Raw genomic sequence first — 18,472 nt, 5'->3', positions numbered from 1 at the left:
TAGACACAATGTATATCCAGTGTACTGGGACGTGCTGTTCTCCGTGACTGGCCTGTTTGAATAACAACGACACCTTTTGATTGGTGTGATGCTGTCCCAACATAGTATAAGATATGCGATTTGAGAACCTTTTCCACTCATTCACCTGACGAAGGGGATAATCTCCGAAAGCTTGTGATTTTAAAATAAATTTGTTGGACTATAACCTGGTGTTGTAAGATTCCTTACATTTGATCACCCTATCAGGCAGAGCATTCCAGATCATAACAACTCGCTGCTGGTTCTTTTGCCAATCACCTTAAATCTGTGTCCTCTGGTTACCGACCCTTCTTCTACTGGAAATGGTTTCTCCTTATTTACTCTACCAAAACCGTTCATGATTTTGAACACCTCTATTAAATCTCCTCTTAACCTCCTCTGCTCTAAGGGAGAACAACCCCAGCTCCTCCAGTCTCTCCATATAACTGAAGTCCCTCATCCTTGGCACCATTCTAGTAAATCTCTTCTGCACCCTCTCTAAAGCCTTGACGTCCTTCCTAAAGTGTGGTGCCCAGAATTGAACACAATGCTCCAGGGTAAGCACATTCCTTATAAAGTGAAGGGCAAGGCTGGTAGAAGTAGGGAACCTTGGATGACTCGGGAGATTGAGGCCCTAGTCAAAAAGAAGAAGGAGGCATATGACATGCATAGGCAGCTGGGATCAAGTGGATCCCTTGAAGAGTATAGAGATTGCCGGAGTAGAGTTAAGAGAGAAATCAGGAGGGCAAAAAGGGGACATGAGATTGCTTTGGCAGATAAGGCAAAGGAGAATCCAAAGAGCTTCTACAAATATATAAAGGGCAAAAGAGTAACTAGGGAGAGAGTAGGGCCTCTTAAGGATCAACAAGGTCATCTATGTGCGGAACCACAAGAGATGGGTGAGATCCTAAATGAGTATTTCACATCGGTATTTACGGTTGAGAAAGGCATGGATGTTAGGGAACTTGGGGAAATAAATAGTGATGTCTTGAGGAGTGTACATATTACAGAGAGGGAGGTGCTGGAAGTCTTAACGCGCATCAAGGTAGATAAATCTCCGGGACCTGATGAAATGTATCCCAGGACGTTATGGGAGGTTAGGGAGGAAATTGCGGGTCCCCTAGCAGAGATATTTGAATCATCGACAGCTACAGGTGAGGTGCCTGAAGATTGGAGGGTAGCAAATGTTGTGCCTTTGTTTAAGAAGGGCGGCAGGGAAAAGCCTGGGAACTACAGACTGGTGAGCCTGACATCTGTAGTGGGTAAGTTGTTAGAGGGTATTCTGAGGGACAGGATCTACAGGCATTTGGAGAGGCAGGGACTGAGTAGGAACAGTCAGCATGGTTTTGTGAGAGGAAAATCATGTCTCACGAATTTGATTGAGTTTTTTGAAGGAGTAACCAAGAAGATAGATGAGGGCTGTGCAGTAGACGTGGTCTACATGGACTTTAGCAAAGCCTTTGACAAGGTACCGCATGGTAGGTTGTTACATAAGGTTAAATCTCACGGGATCCAAGGTGAGGTAGCCAATTGGATACAAAATTGGATTGACGACAGAAGACAGAGGGTGGTTGTAGAGGGTTGTTTTTCAAACTGGAGGCCTGTGACCAGCGGTGTGCCTCAGGGATCGGTGCTGGGTCCGCTGTTATTTGTTATTTATATTAATGATTTGGATGAGAATTTAGGAGGCATGGTTAGTAAGTTTGCAGATGACACCAAGATTGGTGGCATTGTGGACAGTGAAGAAGGTTATCTAGGATTGCAACGGGATCTTGATAAATTAGGCCAGTGGGCCGATGAATGGCAGATGGAGTTTAATTTAGATAAATGTGAGGTGATGCATTTTGGTAGATCGAATCGGGCCAGGACCTACTCCGTTAATGGTAGGGCGTTGGGGAGAGTTATAGAACAAAGAGATCTAGGAGTACAGGTTCATAGCTCCTTGAAAGTGGAGTCACAGGTGGATAGGGTGGTGAAGAAGGCATTCAGCATGCTTGGTTTCATTGGTCAGAACATTGAATACAGGAGTTGGGATGTCTTGTTGAAGTTGTACAAGACATTAGTAAGGCCACACTTGGAATACTGTGTACAGTTCTGGTCACCCTATTATAGAAAGGATATTATTAAACTAGAAAGAGTGCAGAAAAGATTTCCTAGGATACTACCGGGACTTGATGGTTTGACTTATAGGGAGAGGTTGGATAGACTGAGACTTTTTTCCCTGGAGAGTAGGAGGTTTAGGAGTGATCTTATAGAAGTCTATAAAATAATGAGGGGCATAGATAAGGTAGATAGTCAAAATCTTTTCCCAAAGGTAGGGGAGTCTATAATGAGGGGGCATAGATTTAAGGTGAGAGGGGAGAGATACAAAAGGGTCCAGAGGGGCAATTTTTTCACTCAAAGGGTGGTGAGTGTCTGGAACGAGCTGCCAGAGGCAGTAGTAGAGGCGGGTACAATTTTGTCTTTTAAAAAGCATTTGGACAGTTACATGGGTAAGATGGGTATAGAGGGATATGGGCCAAGTGCAGGCAATTGGGACTAGCTTAGTGGTATAAACTGGGCGACATGGACATGTTGGGCCGAAGGGCCTGTTTCCATGTTGTAAACTTCTATGATTCTATGATTCTATGAGGCCTAACCAATGTTTTATAAAGGTTTAGCATAACTTCCTTGCTTTTGTACTCTATGCCTTTATTAATAAAGCCCAGGATCCCAGATGCTTTTTCAATAGCCTTCTCAACTTGTCCTGTCCCTTCAAAGATTTGTGTACATACACCCCCAGGTCTCTCTGTTCCTGCACCCCCTTTAAAATTGTACCATTTAGTTTATATTGCCTCTCCTCATTCTTCTTATCAAAATATATCACACTTCTCTGCGTTAAATGTCATCTGCCATGTGTCTGCTCATTTCACCAGTCTGTCTATATCCTCCTGAAGTCTGTCACTATCCTTCACATTGTTTACTGCACTTCTGAGTTTTGTGTCATCTGCAGACTTTGAAACTATACCCTCTCTACCCAAGTCAAGGTCATTAATGTATATGAGGTTGGAACTGGTTGGAGCATGTGCCATGCATCCTCTACTCATTACATCTCGCTAGGAACACCCACTCGAGGATCCATTTAAATCAATGTGTGTGTGGGGAGTGGGGAGGGAATTTCCTCTGCGGGCTATATGTAAACTTAGTCTTTATAAATGGGTTCTGATTTTGTTACAGATGAGCCTCGTGCACAACATGTGCCACTCGTGCTCTGACCTAGTTGCTGAGGTCAGGCTACTGACATTATTAGTGCGCAGTCACCTATTCGATACATTAGCTGACACTACAGTGCTGGCCAGGACTAAGCCACGGTCACAACAGCTGAGGCCAATGGTCACAACAGCTGAGGCCAATGGCCACAATCACCGGTTGTGCCATGCCTATGTTGCAAATTGGCTGCTGATGTCCTCGCTGCAAATGGGAAAGCTCTGCGAGAGGCTCCTCACCAACACCACCCCCCCCCACCCAGCCCAAGGGCAGTTGTTCTCAGTCAATGGCAGGTAGTTGTGTCAAGGATTGCAGATATGATCTCGTTCTTGTTGATCTTCCTGCCATGGCTCCTATCATCTGGTACAACCTGAGCTATAAAATATCTTACTCGAGGCATTTAAGAACCAAACTTACCTTAAGAGCTAAAATAAAGACACTGCCCCCACTCCCACACAAAAATATTGATAATAAAAATCTTAGAAAAATGGAAAAAATGTCAAATAAAAACAATACTGCACTAAAAAGATAATGTAAACATTACAAAAAAAAACCCTTAAAGAGCCTGTTCCTTTTTAAGAGCTCAATTGTTCAGGGAGCTTCCCTTGCTCTCAATCCAAAAGGGCACAGGAGGGAAAAGAACAAATCCAGGGCTGATCCCGCAGAACTTTGCTGTGTCTGCTTATATATTTGTGCATCGAGTTTATTAGCTTTAATGAGACTAGGACATGAAATGGGCGCAAGCACTCCCGCACCCAAAATCACAATACACAGCTCTCTGAATTCTGTGATCCACCTATGCCCTGGTGCACAGCACTGGCGATCAGCCCGACTGCATGCAGAGGGAATTATCCCCCATTTACTTCACAGAATGAGATACATTAAATAGGCCAAATTTTTAAAACAAGGAATGATTCCTACTCCAGATGAGAAGACTTGACAGGTCTGATATACATCATAACAGTAAATAAAGTTATTTAAAGCTCCAGTGCTCCACAGTTAACTGAAATGTGAAGCTTCTTCACCCATGAAAATATCTTAGCTTTGTCGTAGTGTGGAGGAACAAGGCACATATTTTATAACTGAGGACTATTTTATAACTGAGGTCTATAAAATAATGAGGTGCATAGATAAGGTAGATAGTCAAAATCTTTTCCCAAAGGTAGGGGAGTCTATGATGAGGGGGCATAGATTTAAGGTGAGAGGGGAGAGATACAAGAGGGTCCAGAGGGGCAATTTTTTCACTCAAAGGGTGGTGAGTGTCTGGAACGAGCTGCCAGAGGTAGTAGTAGAGGCGGGTACAATTTTGTCTTTTAAAAAGCATTTGGACAGTTACATGGGTAAGATGGGTATAGAGGGATATGGGCCAAGTGCAGGCAATTGGGACTAGCTTAGTGGTATAAACTGGGCGACATGGACATGTTGGGCCGAAGGGCCTGTTTCCATGTTGTAAACTTCTAAGATTCTATGATAAATAGCAGAGGGCAGGGCTATATGTATAAAAATCCCTGACGTTTTCGCTATCCATTATTCAAAACATGTTCAGAACATGATTTCTGTTGCTGCTGAACTGCCATGTCTTTGTCTGTACTAATACAAAAATGTTATTAATTTCAAAAATATGCACAGACTACTTTTCATTGTTCATTGCTTAAACAAAATACTTTCCCTTAAAAACGTTTGTTCTCAAGTAATAATTCAAGGATTCCTGAGACAACACCTATTAACTATTTAACTTTTCACCTCCTCTTTCTTTTTTCTTGACTTGCCTTAACCACCTTGACTTTCTACCTTCTGAGAAATAGGATTAGAGCACAGGAAACACAAGGAGCTGTGTGAGAGCAGAAGCCTTAGTCACAGAGATGGATTGATAAGAGGGTTCCCAGGGATGTGCAGTGCACTGCTGTGCCTATCTCTGCCTCGGCACCACCACTTTCCTTCCTGTTTTGAAAACGTTCACAAGCAATCTTTATATCTGTCTGAAAAAGATATGTGCTCATGTTCCTTGAAATGGACTTGATTCAGAGGCTGCCGATTCCTTCCTCATATTGCCCAACATCTGGATGCTGACATAAATTAAGAACTCATTTGAAGATTCAGTTGAGAATTAAAGCACAAGAGTCTGCCGCAAGGCATGAAGCTAACTTGCTGATCAGGCTTACACATGTCTTTAAATTTCTGCGTGCTCTTTACTCTTTGGGAATTTTATTCCTTTATAATGCTGCTTTGTAAGAGCATAAATATTACATACATAGAATGTACAGCACAGAAACAGGTCATTCGGACCAACAGGTCTATGTCGCTGTTAATGCTCCACATAAGCCTCCTCCCACTCTACTTCATCTACCCCTATCAACATAACCTTCTATTCCTTTCTCCCTCATGTGTTTATGTATTATTTGTGTATAGCAACCCAATGGCCTAGTGGGTAAACGCACCATGCTGTGCTACACTGAGCCATAGAGACCAGAAAGGCCAAGGTTCGATTTTCCAATTCTGTGCAGATTTAGCTTATGGCAGCCCAGGGCAGCAGTACAAGCTATTAAAAGTGGCCTCATTGCTAGGCAGGAAAAAATGAACCTACTCCTAATTTCAGCCAGTGAGAAAAAGAAAGACTTTTTTTTATTCGTTCATGGGATGTGGGCGTCACTGGCAAGGCCAGCGTTTATTGCCCATCCCGAATTGCTCTTGAGAAGGTGGTGATGAACCATCTTCTCGAACCGCTGCAGTCCATGTGGTGAAGGTTCTCCCACAGTGCTGCATTTATATATATATATATATATATATATTTATATTCTCCCACAGCCTTGCATTTATATAGCACCTTATACGACCTCAGGACATTCCAAAGCGCTTTACAGCCAATGATGTACTTTTTGAAGTGTAGCCACTGTCGTAAAGTAGGGATCGCGGCAGCCAATTTGCACACAGCAAGATCCCACAAACAGCAATGACATAAAAGTCCAGATAACCTATTTTTCAAGTGTTGGTTGAGGGATAAATGTTGGCCAGGACACCTCTCTTACTCATCTTTGAATAATGCCATTGGATCCTTTACGCCCATCTGAGAGGTAGATGGGGTCACGGTTCAGAGTTTTATCTGAAAGACGGCACCTCCGACAGTGCAGCACTAAAGTGTCAGCTGAGTATTTTGTGCTCAAGCTTCAGGAGTGGTACTTGAACCCACAACCTTCCTGATACCAGAGGCAAGAGTGCTAACAATGAGTGACAGCTGACACAGACTCTGCAGAAAGTAAACGTTGAGTGAGGATACAATTGGGCTTGGCTGTGCTGCATTTCATGGTCAAACAGCTTGCTGGTACTAACTGTAAAGGTTCATAAATGAAGAAATGGATATTTAATAGAGAGTCCCTGGCATTTGTGCAATGTATCCCTGCATAAATCAGTGCGTTTCGTAGGGGAGGGGAGAAATTGTAGGAAAGGAAAAGTATTATTTATGTTTATTATATTGGGAAAACTTGCCGGACCTGCCAGACAATGGCTAATTTTCTTGTGAGAAATTTATTCTCTACTTTTCTCCCTCTGGTGACATCAATGGCCCACAATTTCCTGAAAAGATGCAAATGGCGCACTCCATTATTATGGCGTTAAAATTCCAGGAAATTATGATATTAATGACTTGACGCCACGCAAAAATTTCCTGGCCATCTGCGCCAATACCCTTTGCCCAAACAGTTAAAAGTTAATTATAAAAGCTCCACTCCCCATTCAAAACATCGGCAATGGCCAATTTCCTTGATTTGCGCAAGTTGTCTTGCCGTTTGCCAATAAAGAATGGCATGCACACGCTTCCAGTCAGAACTCCCTGTAAGAAAAGAGATGCAAACAAATGAATATTCATTTTAAATGGATGAAAAATCCGGGGCTGTGGGCCTGCAATTTGCTAACCAATGCTCCCTGCAAGTGCCACTCCTCGGAAGGAGCGTCTAATCAGAGGACAAACCCCGATATTTCTGGATTCAGTGCTTTTTGAACAGGCTTACCTTGTTTGCATCTTTAAATGTTTCAGAATCAATTTGACTCCGCACCAAACAATTTTGAGTCAAATTCAATGATAAGAACAACTCCTCGAATTTAAAATTCTCATCCTTGTTTTCAAATCCCTCCATAGCCTCGTCCCTCCCTACGTCTGTAACCTCCTCCAGCCCCACAACCCTCCGAGATCTCTGCACTCCTCCAATTCTGGCCTCTTGCGCATCCCCGATTTTCATCACTCCACCATTAGCAGCTGTGCCTTCGGCTGCCTAAGCTTTAAGCTTTGGAATTCCCCCCCAATCCTCTCCTCCTTTAAGACGCTCATTAAAACCTACCTCTTTGACCTATCTTAATATCTACTTATGTGGCTCGGTGTCAAATTTTGTCTGATAATGCTCCTGTGAAGTGTCTTGAGTCATTTTACTACGTTAAGGACACTATATAATTGCAAGTTGATTACAATTAATCACAATCTCATATAGTTAACGAGGATCCAAACTGTCAGTATTATTCAAAAAATCTGAGCAAGAGGATCAGGGAGGGAAATAGAAGGATGAACTTATGCCATTCATTATGCATAGAGATGTTTGTACTGATCTGCTTACAATCGGCCCTGTTACATATTACTGTTTGTGTTAACGGATAGCACATCTACCCCGCCTTTGACCTGCAATATAAATCAATGATAGAAAATTAAATGTTTCTGCACCTATTTATTGTTTATGGCTTTGAGTCGATTTATTTTCATGCACTCTTCTGAAATGATCCCATTGCCAGTTTATAATTGCCAAACCTGTATGCGATTACAGCTGCGAGTGTACCTAATAAGATAGCTGTTTAATTGACTGCATGGGGTAACTTTTATCGAACCAGAATTCACTTGTGAGATACGTTTCACGCTATCAGTGGCTAATGTGTTGTATTATAGGAAAAACTAGGCAAATAATTTATTGTTGCAGAGATATAATTTTCAAAGACATCAAGTAGCATTCGCCTTTTTATATTTGAGAAGTGATTCTCAAACGCCAGGCTGTGTGTTTTGCTTCCACTGAAAGTTTAATATTTCAGTTGTAGTCCTTCTAAGGATGATGATTTCTACCTAGAGTTTCCGAGGAAGTGTATGTTGTACAAGAGGACTTGAAGCCATTTTTTTTACATTTATATCGAGTCATTTCCCGGATAGTACAGGAATTAAATCCCTCTATGTGTTTATTTTAAGATATACGTAGAGGGGGTAATTTGGACTTTGGATGATAATGTAAATCGGGTGATATCAATTATTCAGCTGCCTGTTATACATCTCTCCTGATTTTCATTTCCATTGAAGTCAATGCACTGCCCGCAATATTGGACCTCTGGGTGCCTGTTTTACGCCAGTAAAATGAGCGCAGCGTGACCGGGTTTCTAGGCCGGGGTTTCCTCTCTTAATTCTGCAATCCCCCTTTGTCCATTGCTTTGTCCAATACCCATAGGATTAATTTTATGAATTAGGAGCCCCAGCACATGCAGCTCCAGGACGGTGTATTCATTATATCTACTCTTATAAGGCCAGTTCAGAGTTGGCACTGACAGTATTGCCAGCCCCCAGCTCAGGAAGTGGAGTTCCTCCAGGATGACTGACATAACCGGTGCATCTGTGGAGACAAGGAAAACCAACCTGACAAGTCTCCAAGGGACAAATATTTGACAATATTTTTGGCTGGTAATATGTTCCCATATTTTTTATAAGCTAGATGTTGGAGAAGTATTTTCAATGGAATGTACTCTCTAATACTTCCCCTCCCCTTTAAAAGATCTATTGCTGTGCTGGCTGCTTAATCTAGACCAAGGTCATAGAATCATAGAATCATACAGCACAGAAGGAGGCCATTCAGCCCATCGTGCCTGTGATGGCTCTCTGAAAGAGCTACCAATTAGTGTCACTCCCTTGCTTTTTAACAACAGCCCTGCAATTTTTTCCTTTTAATTTTAGTTTGGTTAATCTAGAAATTTGAATTCTAGATTAACCAATATTAGTGGACAAACACTGAACACTTGCATATGACATTCCTTTGTTTACTATTTTAACAAAGACATTAACCCGTTTAAAATGAAAGAGTTAACATTTGTGGTAAAATAACGGGCAAAGCAATGCCCTCGGATGAGTCAAGCATTAGTCTGCTAATATCAGCAACAATTATTACTTAGCTTTGTTGTTTTAGCAAAAGAAACAAAGTGTTATTTAGCAAAGGAGACTACAGTTCATGCTCATATTAAACAAGATATGAACTAACCAGACGGAGTGTGCATTGCCACATGTGGAGCTAGATGAATTCTTCACTGATAAGATTGCGACCTCCTGCTCACAACTGCAAAGCAACAGCATGAATAATATTTGTACTTGCAGCATTCCCACTACTCCTTAATAATAAATCATGCAGTGTATTTCCTGTTTACTTTGCTGCACAGTCACAAGGGATAGACAATTAAGTGCTGAGTAGCACCAACATTCTCAACATGAATAATTAACCCTTTTTTTATTCTCCAAATTGATGTTACAGTGGGATTTTCCGTGTCTTTGTGGTTTGGAAGTGACAGAATGAAAGCGGACTTACCGTAGCCTTACTGTTCCAGGCGGAAATGAGGAGAAACCAGGATCCCAACATGGCTGCGATGCCCCCAATGCCAAATAGCCTTCTGGCATTCACTCTGTAGGCTCAAGCATGAAGACTGGCCACTTACTTGCGATACCAGCACTAGTGGAATTTTTCCCCAGCAAAAGTCAGCGTCCACAAGAGAGGAGGTGGAAACATTTTTTTAACAAATAAATGAAAGATGGGATGGCCATATTTTTAGTTCATTTAGAAACGGATAGAAATAAGGTGATCCGTGGTTCTGTATATCTTTGTGATTTTATTTTTCAATACCGAGTGCTGCAAAATGGAGAAAAAAAATCCCTTTCCACGTCTCATAGCTGGGATTTTCCCTTGGCGTTACGCTGGCTCCCTGGTGAAACCCCAGTGAGTGGGATTAGAAAATTGGGCAAGGATCCACTCAGCTGGCTCTATGTTGAAGGGCTCTATTATTTTGGGGGCTTTCCACTGGAAGTGAGGGGAGATGTAGAATACGTCCACCATAATTCTATTTTGGACAGTTACCTGGGTAAGATGGGTATAGAGGGATATGGGCCAAGTGCAGGCAATTGGGACTAGCTTAGTGGTATAAACTGGGCGACATGGACATGTTGGGCCGAAGGGCCTGTTTCCATGTTGTAACTTCTATGATTCTATGATTCTAATACAGGCATGCATTTTCAAACATACACAAACGACAGGAATACACTATTCAATCCTGTCGTTCGCACCATTGCAATACCGGGTACTAGAAATGCTGACATATTCCTGGCACCCAGGATTGCGAGGAGGCCGCGGGGTGGAGGTGGGGGGGCAGGTTAAAATTTAAAGGGCTACCTTGCCTAAGGCAAGATTGATAGATTTTTGTTAGGTAAGGGTATTAAAGGGTATGGAACCAAGGTGGTTAAATGGAGTTAGGATACAGATCAGCCATGATCTAATTGAATGGCTGAATGGCCTACTCCTGTTCCTATGTTCCCAAGTTAATCAAGCATAGGGTGATCGATTGCATTGGCGAAGGCAGGAATTATGAAAAGAAATTAAACAAAAAGCAGATTCAGTTGTAACTTTCAAAAGGGAATTGGATATATATTTAAAAAGGAAAAATGTGCAGGGCTACGGGGAAAGAGCAGGGGTGTGGGACTAATTGGATAGCTCTTTCAGAAAGCCGGCAGAAGCACGATGGGCCGAATGGCCTCCTTTTGTGCTGTACGATGCTTGTTTTTGACCAGCAATGGTGACCCACTGCCACGCTACACTGTGGCAGACACCTGAAGCCTACCGCACCCTGCTCCCCCTTCACCCCGTAAGGTGGGCTCCCCAACGGAAGCAGGACTCCCCCCACCCAGAGCATGCTAAAAACAAAAAATCACATTTGCCTCATTTTCCTGACCGTGGAAAATCGGCTAGTGTTAAGACAGCAGTCCCCCTTCACCCCACACACACATCAAGTCGATGACAGGACACCACCAGACTTCAAAATACTGCCTTGTTTAACAGAAAATTAGTACCTATGTTAAAATGAATTCAATATTTAAGTAGAGCTATTTAAATTGTCTGCACATTGTGCTTTCTCACAATACATATGTTATATAACTCAGCACTACACAGCCCAAAGTTCTTCCATGCTTTTTTCACATACGTTTTAAATGTACTTTGTTGGGAGTGCTTGCAAATTAGGGTGTGCAGCCTTTAAAAAGTCGGGTCTGGCTGAGGATTGCAGCAGCAGGCTGGGGGTGGGGGTCAGAGGGAGCAGGTAAGTAGGAAAGTGTTTGGTTTGCTGAGTTCACTGTCAGTTAACTGCACTCGATGGCTCATGTGCGATTTGGTTTCACTTTTCAAGAATGCCTGTCAGTTGAGGAAATAGCACAGACTGCCGAGAAAGAGACAAGGGCAATGAAAAGAGGAACAAAAGAGAAACACACAATTTCAGTGAGACTGACCTACAAAAACCTCCTTGAGAAGATTGAGCAGAGGAGAGAGAGAGAGACTGCTGGGTTGCCATGGAGGAAGCCACAAAACAAATCTCTTGTCTTATGTGTGGGAGGTGGCACTGGTGCTGAATGCCAACCATCTTACTCCCAGAACTGCAGGTGAGTGCCATGAAAGGTTCAATGACCTGACTAGGACAGGCAAGGTAACAGTGGCCACGCTCCCTTTTGTCTCTTGGGCAGCCAGGACACCAGCACACCCTTCACCGTCTAAAATTAAGAACTGTACAACTAACCCTTCACACTGCACTCTCACAACATCTCTCCCAACAGCACTTATGTGCATGCAGATCCTTAAAACCCCTTCCTCCACCTTAACTTACGTAGTAAGTTTTACTGATCTGGAATGCACTGCCTGAAAGGGTGGTGGAAGCAGATTCAATAGTAACTTTCAAAAGTGAGTTGGATAAATACTTGAAGGGATAAAATGTACAGGGCTATGGGGAAATAGCAGGGGAAGGGAACTAATTGGATAGCTCTTTCAAAGAGCCGGTACAGGTACAATGGGTCGAATGGCCTCCTCCTGTGCTGTACCTGCTATGATACTACGATACTATGAAGAGGGTGAAATTACCAAACCTCTTACTTCAGCTGTCCAATGCCATCTAGAAGACATCCTTCAACTGTTAGCCTTTACCTAATCAACTCAATCTTGTTGCAGGAGAAACTTGCCTACAATGTCCATGAGAGCATTATTTTAGTGGCGACATTTAAAATAAATGGATTAGCATTGAAACAGAAGATAGGGGACTGTCATATGAATGCGTTCAATGATTGTCCGCAAATATCACTAATGACTGTCTCTAGGCTATCATTTTTTTGTTGGCTTATTTTGCATTTGTCTCAGATTTAAGCAGTTTTTAAAATCATTTTTGTTCTCGTATTTTGCACCTTTGTGAAAGGCTTAAAGCTTTTTACGCACTCAACATTTAAATAAAATTATTATATGGAACTGAGTTGGTGAGAATATCATGTAAATGTTAACACACAAAAAAAAGCTTTTAAAAATAAAAGGACATGTTGTATCTTTTATGTGCTGTTGCTTCAGGAATCTGTATCATTTGTACAAATACAAATATTACTGTTTCGAGAGGTCTTATCTGCCCAGCTTTGTGAAGAAAACACAACATTCGCTGTCAAAGGTCACGACATGTTTGGATAACATTTCCGTCAAGTGTAATTGTATAGTGCCCCTTGTGCCAATGATTAGAACTCCTAGCAAAACATATTAAGGGTTGTTTCCTGCCCCCTGACCTGCACTGCAGTCAATTGCCTAAAATTGTCGATGCAGAACAATGTAGATATAAAATGATCGGAAGTGTATTGCAGCAAGCTGTTGGTTGAGTCTGCAAAGCCTCAGTGTCGTTGATGCTATATTTTAGCTTTCCAAATGTTGGTCGTTAAAAGCTTTGATCTGAAGTAATAGATTGTCAGCCTGCTCTCTGTGCTATAAAGCAAGCTGGTAAACTGGGCATGAAAACTCTGTGCTCTCTGTGTCTTCCTTGGGTTTTTGTGTTGTCATCTAACATTGCTAATTGTGCACTAGTGACACTTAATTAGCACTTCGACTGACAAAGTTACTCCCTTTTTTGTTTCAGGCAACAAAAGGCAACAAATTGGGGGCAGACTGTGGACTAAAGCATTAAAAGGATATAAATGATTAAACTGTCGGAGGAGGTGGCCCACTGCTCCCACTACATTTCATAAAGATTTTGTCGAGGAGATAAACAGTGCATCTCAGCCTGTCTCTTAACTGCTTCCAATTAAACAATAGCGTTAGCTTGAGAATTGCATATCTGTTCATCTTGCCACAGTTTAGTGGCATCTTTGAGTGGTTGTGGATTCAAGCCCTACTCCAGAGACTTGAGCACATAATCTGGGCTGACACTGCAGTGCAGTACTCAGGGAGTGCTGCACTGTCAGAGGTGCCATCTTTTGGATGAATGTAAGGAATCTTACAACACCAGGTTATAGTCCAACAGTTTTATTTGAAAATCACAAGCTTTCAGAGGCTTTCTCCTTCGTCAGGTGAGTGTGGGATTCCATGAAAGGTACCGCATATATAGTCAGAGAACAATGCCTGGTGATTACAGATAATCTTTCCAACTGCCCGTTATCAAGGCAATCAAAGGAGTTGAATAGTGTTCAGACAGAGAGACGTTACATACAAGACTACTGAATATACAAACGGTCAGAACCCAAAGACAGAGAGAGAGAGAGAGAGAAACATCCAAAAGGAAGAGAAAGAGAGAGAATGACCAGTTGTATTAAAAACAGATAATTTTATTTGCTGGTGGGGTTACGTGTAGCGTGACATGAACCAAGATCCCGGTTGAGGCCGTTCTCATGGGTGCGGAACTTGGCTATCAATTTCTGCTCGACGATTTTGCGTTGTCGTGTGTCTCGAAGGCTGCCTTGGAGAATGTTCTCCACATCACATCTTTTGGATGAAAATCGGCTTTCTCAGGTGAATGTAAGAGATCCCACGCCACTATTCGAAGAAGAGCAGGGGAGTTATCCCCGGTGTTCTGGCCAACATTTATTCCTCAACCAGCAGCAGATGATCTGGTCATTATTTCATTTCTGTGGGATCCAGCTGTATGCAAATTAGCTTCCACGTTTCCCTAAATTACAACAGTGACTACACTTCTAAAGTACTTTATTGACTGTGAATTGCTTTGGGACATCCTGAGATCTTCAAAGGTGCTATATCAATGCAAGTTCTTTCTTTTTTTCCTTATGTCTCCTGGTACTTTCCTTAATAGACCCTGATGCTGTGAGTCTGATAAAACTGGTGCTGCATTTGCCTGTGGTGCCAATGCCAATGGTGGGAAGGTCTGGAGTCATTATCACCTCATTTTGCCTTGCACCCAGTGTCTGTGGAATGTTATCACAGCATGAGTGAGCACCTTCAGGAGAGGAGGAGAGAAAACTGGAGTAGAGGACAGGGAGAAATCACAATATTATAAACTGCAGTTGAGGATCGAGCACAAACTGCCGAGAAAGACACAAGGGCAAAGCAAAGGGGAACAAAAGAAAAGCGCACAATTTCAGTGAGACTGACCTACAAAAACCTCCTTGAGAAGATTGAGCAGAGCAGAGGAGAGAGAGATCTCCAGAGGGTCTCCAATGACGAAGCCACAAAACAAATCTCTCGTCTCATGTGGGAGATGGCACTGGCGCTGAATGCCAACTCTCTTACTCCCAGAACTGCAGACGAGTGCCACAAAAGGTTCAATGACCTGACTAGGTCTGGCAAGGTAACAGTGGCCACGTCCCTTTGTTTCTGGGGCATCTAGAGTACCAACACATTCTTCACTCTCTAAATTTAAGAACTGCACGACTAACCCTTCGCACTGCACCCTGGTTAAGGGGATCGCTAACTTGTGATCTTACATTATGTGTCAACATCTCTCCTAACAGCACTTACGTGCATGCAGAACCTTAAAATCCTTTCCTCAATTTTAATAGGGTGATATTACCAGATCTCTTACATCAGCTGTCCAATACCATCTAAGAGACATCCTTCAATTGTTAGCCTTTACCATCAACTCAATCGTGTTGCAGGAGAAACTTGCTTACAATGCCGATGAGAGCATTATTTTAGTGGAGACATTTAAATTAAATGGATCAGCATTGATACAGAAGACAGAGGAATATCATATGAATGCACAACCGAAAACTGAAGTGGAAGAATGCTAAAATGGCTGCTGATGTGTGTACTTCCACTGGGCGAATCTCCTTCCCAGGAGCACGCATTTGGAAAATTGGGCCTTATACACCGTTTTGAGCCAATCACAGCACTCAGTATGACCCAATGACAGTGGTAGTGAGATGGTTAAAACAAGACTGAATCTCACTCTAAAGCAGAAGCTGCTGCTTGTGTTGTACTGCGACGTCGGTCACTTAGGTTCCTACAATATTGAAAGTACAAAAGTTCAAAGCTTATTCACTTGATAGCTGTACTGCCACCAATACTGAAAACGAGCTAGCCTTCAGGAAGCTTACAAGCCAGTTTTATTTTGTAATCGATTCTAGATAAACACATAAGGGAGAAAGGAATAGAAGGTTATGCAGATAGGGTTAGATGAAAAGGGATGGGAGAAGGCTCGTCTGGAGCATGGAACCTGTATGGAACAGTTGGGCTGAATGGCCTGTTTCTGTGCTGTACGTTCTATGTAATTCTATGTAGGTCTGCTTCAATCAGACAATATAGATTGGCAAATCGCATTGAAAGCAGCAATGGAATAAAACATTACCTTGTGTCTTGAAGACTTTTCTTCCATTGAAAAATACAATCATAATGGAACTGAACTGAATTTAAAGAGACTTTTAATAATCAGTCTGGTTTTCTAAGTATACTAGACCCTCTACATTAAACTGTCTTTGGGAGACATGCAGAAAAAGTATTGTAGTAAAAAGGTGGGCTACAGAGAATGTTTTCTATAGCTTTTCTGTTACTGACAGTCATAATCAGAAGGTTTAAATCAAAGATCATAATATATCAGAAACCGCGTTTCGTGAGGGATGTGTGATTTGGAGGATATCTTATATAGTTTCTCTGCTAATCAGAAAGTACTCTTTAAACTCAAAACATCTCAGGAGAACTCCTCTGCTTACAGGACAACATGGTTTATAACAGAAGAAAATACATCCAAACTGAAGAAGTGCCCATTTCAAGCCCTTCACTGTCTCTGAAGAGGTCACGTTGAACCCGTTTGGCGGAGTGGAGGAGGGTGATGCCAAAGGCCTCCCTCAAGCTCAGGACTAGTGCCATCCTGCTTTTGTTATATCTTTTCCACTCCCTCAAGCCACTTATTCACTCCCCTAAGTTACTTATTCACCCACAAAATCACCGCCCACAATATATTGCAAGTCCAGGATATTTAGGAAGCACTGTTTGAAAGTGTGTTTTTTTACAGTCATCATTATAACTTCTATCTCCCTCTCCTGTTTTCATAAGCCTGGAAGAACAGCTTCCAGCACTGAATGGCCCAGCAAGCCATTACCTCATAGCTTGCTTCTTTCTTCAGTTGCAGTGCCTAGGGATTCAGACCTCACAGAGTCTGCATATAAAAAGGAGATTGTTATCTGAGCAGCATCGTGTCATTTGAGTTTATCCAAAATACCCTGCAAGGTCTGGATATAGCTGTGGAGTTGTCCACGAGCCACATTGTACAGGAAGGCTTTTCGGCACTGCAATCTACCATGGAGTATTTAGCAACTTCAGGGTCATCTGCAGTGGAATACCCATTAGCATAGCCCTAAGCCCAATTGGCGTAACACTCATTAATGTCCTAATTGCAGCTGCGGAGGCCCTGGGCTCCAACATATCGGGGGCTCTCTTGTGCAGATTGAATATGTTGGGGTAATCAGATGGAGAGATCCCTGAGGCTGTAACTTACAATCTTCACAGCTGTGCTCGTGCAATTTGCGATGATATTGAGAGAGTGCTCAGTATCAGGGGCATGGCTGGAGACAACATGGATGAGACAGCTATCTCTGCAGCCAGTGCCACATAGAATCGTAGAATCATAGAAGTTTACAACATGGAAACAGGCCCTTCGGCCCAACATGTCCATGTCGCCCAGTTTATACCACTAAGCTAGTCCCAATTGCCTGCACTTGGCCCATATCCCTCTATACCCATCCTACCCATGTAACTGTCCAAATGCTTTTTAAAAGACAAAATTGTACCCGCCTCTACTACTGCCTCTGGCAGCTCGTTCCAGACACTCACCACCCTTTGAGTGAAAAAATTGCCCCTCTGGACCCTTTTGTATCTCTCCCCTCTCACCTTAAATCTATGCCCCCTCGTTATAGACTCCCCTACCTTTGGGAAAAGATTTTGACTATCTACCTTATCTATGCCCCTCAGTATTTTATAGACTTCTATAAGATCACCCCTTAACCTCCTACTCTCCAGGGAAAAAAGTCTCAGTCTATCCAACCTCTCCCTATAAGTCAAACCATCAAGTCCCAGTAGCATCCTAGTAAATCTTTTCTGCACTCTTTCTAGTTTAATAATATCCTTTCTATAATAGGGTGACCAGAACTGTACACAGTATTCCAAGTGTGGCCTCATTAATGTCCTGTACAACTTCAACAAGACATCCCAACTCCTGTATTCAATGTTCTGACCAATGAAACCAAGCATGCCGAATGCCTTCTTCACCACCCTATCCACCTGTGACTCCACTTTCAAGGAGCTATGAACCTGTACTCTTAGATCTCTTTGTTCTATAACTCTCCCCAACGCCCTACCATTAACGGAGTAGGTCCTGGCCCGATTCGATCTACCAAAATGCATCACCTCACATTTATCTAAATTAAACTCCATCTGCCATTTATCGGCCCACTGGCCCAATTTATCAAGATCATGTTGCAATCCTAGATAACCTTCTTCACTGTCCACAATGCCACCAATCTTGGTGTCATCTGCAAATTTACTAACCATGCCTCCTAAATTCTCATCCAAATCATTAATATAAATAACAAATAACAGCGGACCCAGCACCGATCCCTGAGGCACACCGCTGGTCACAGGCCTCCAGTTTGAAAAACAACCCTCTACAACCACCGTCTGTCTTCTGTCGTCAATCAAATTTT

General features: G+C 42.5%; 1 long non-coding RNA gene across 1 annotated transcript in view; it reads left to right on the top strand.

Annotated features, from left to right (window-relative positions):
- LOC137326996 (uncharacterized) overlaps window positions 1–10,073 on the top strand; it is a 143,942-nt gene extending 133,869 nt beyond the window's left edge. Inside the window, exon 3 of the long non-coding RNA XR_010964324.1 lies at window positions 9,801–10,073. This is a non-coding gene — a long non-coding RNA (uncharacterized lncRNA). The remainder of the gene's footprint in view (window positions 1–9,800) is intronic.
- The last annotated feature ends 8,399 nt before the right edge of the window (window positions 10,074–18,472 follow it).

Source organism: Heptranchias perlo, chromosome 11, assembly GCF_035084215.1.
Source record: "Heptranchias perlo isolate sHepPer1 chromosome 11, sHepPer1.hap1, whole genome shotgun sequence".
Lineage (NCBI taxonomy): Eukaryota > Metazoa > Chordata > Chondrichthyes > Hexanchiformes > Hexanchidae > Heptranchias > Heptranchias perlo.
Note: the sequence above shows the minus strand (reverse complement) of the source record. Positions and strands in the feature narration are given on the sequence as shown.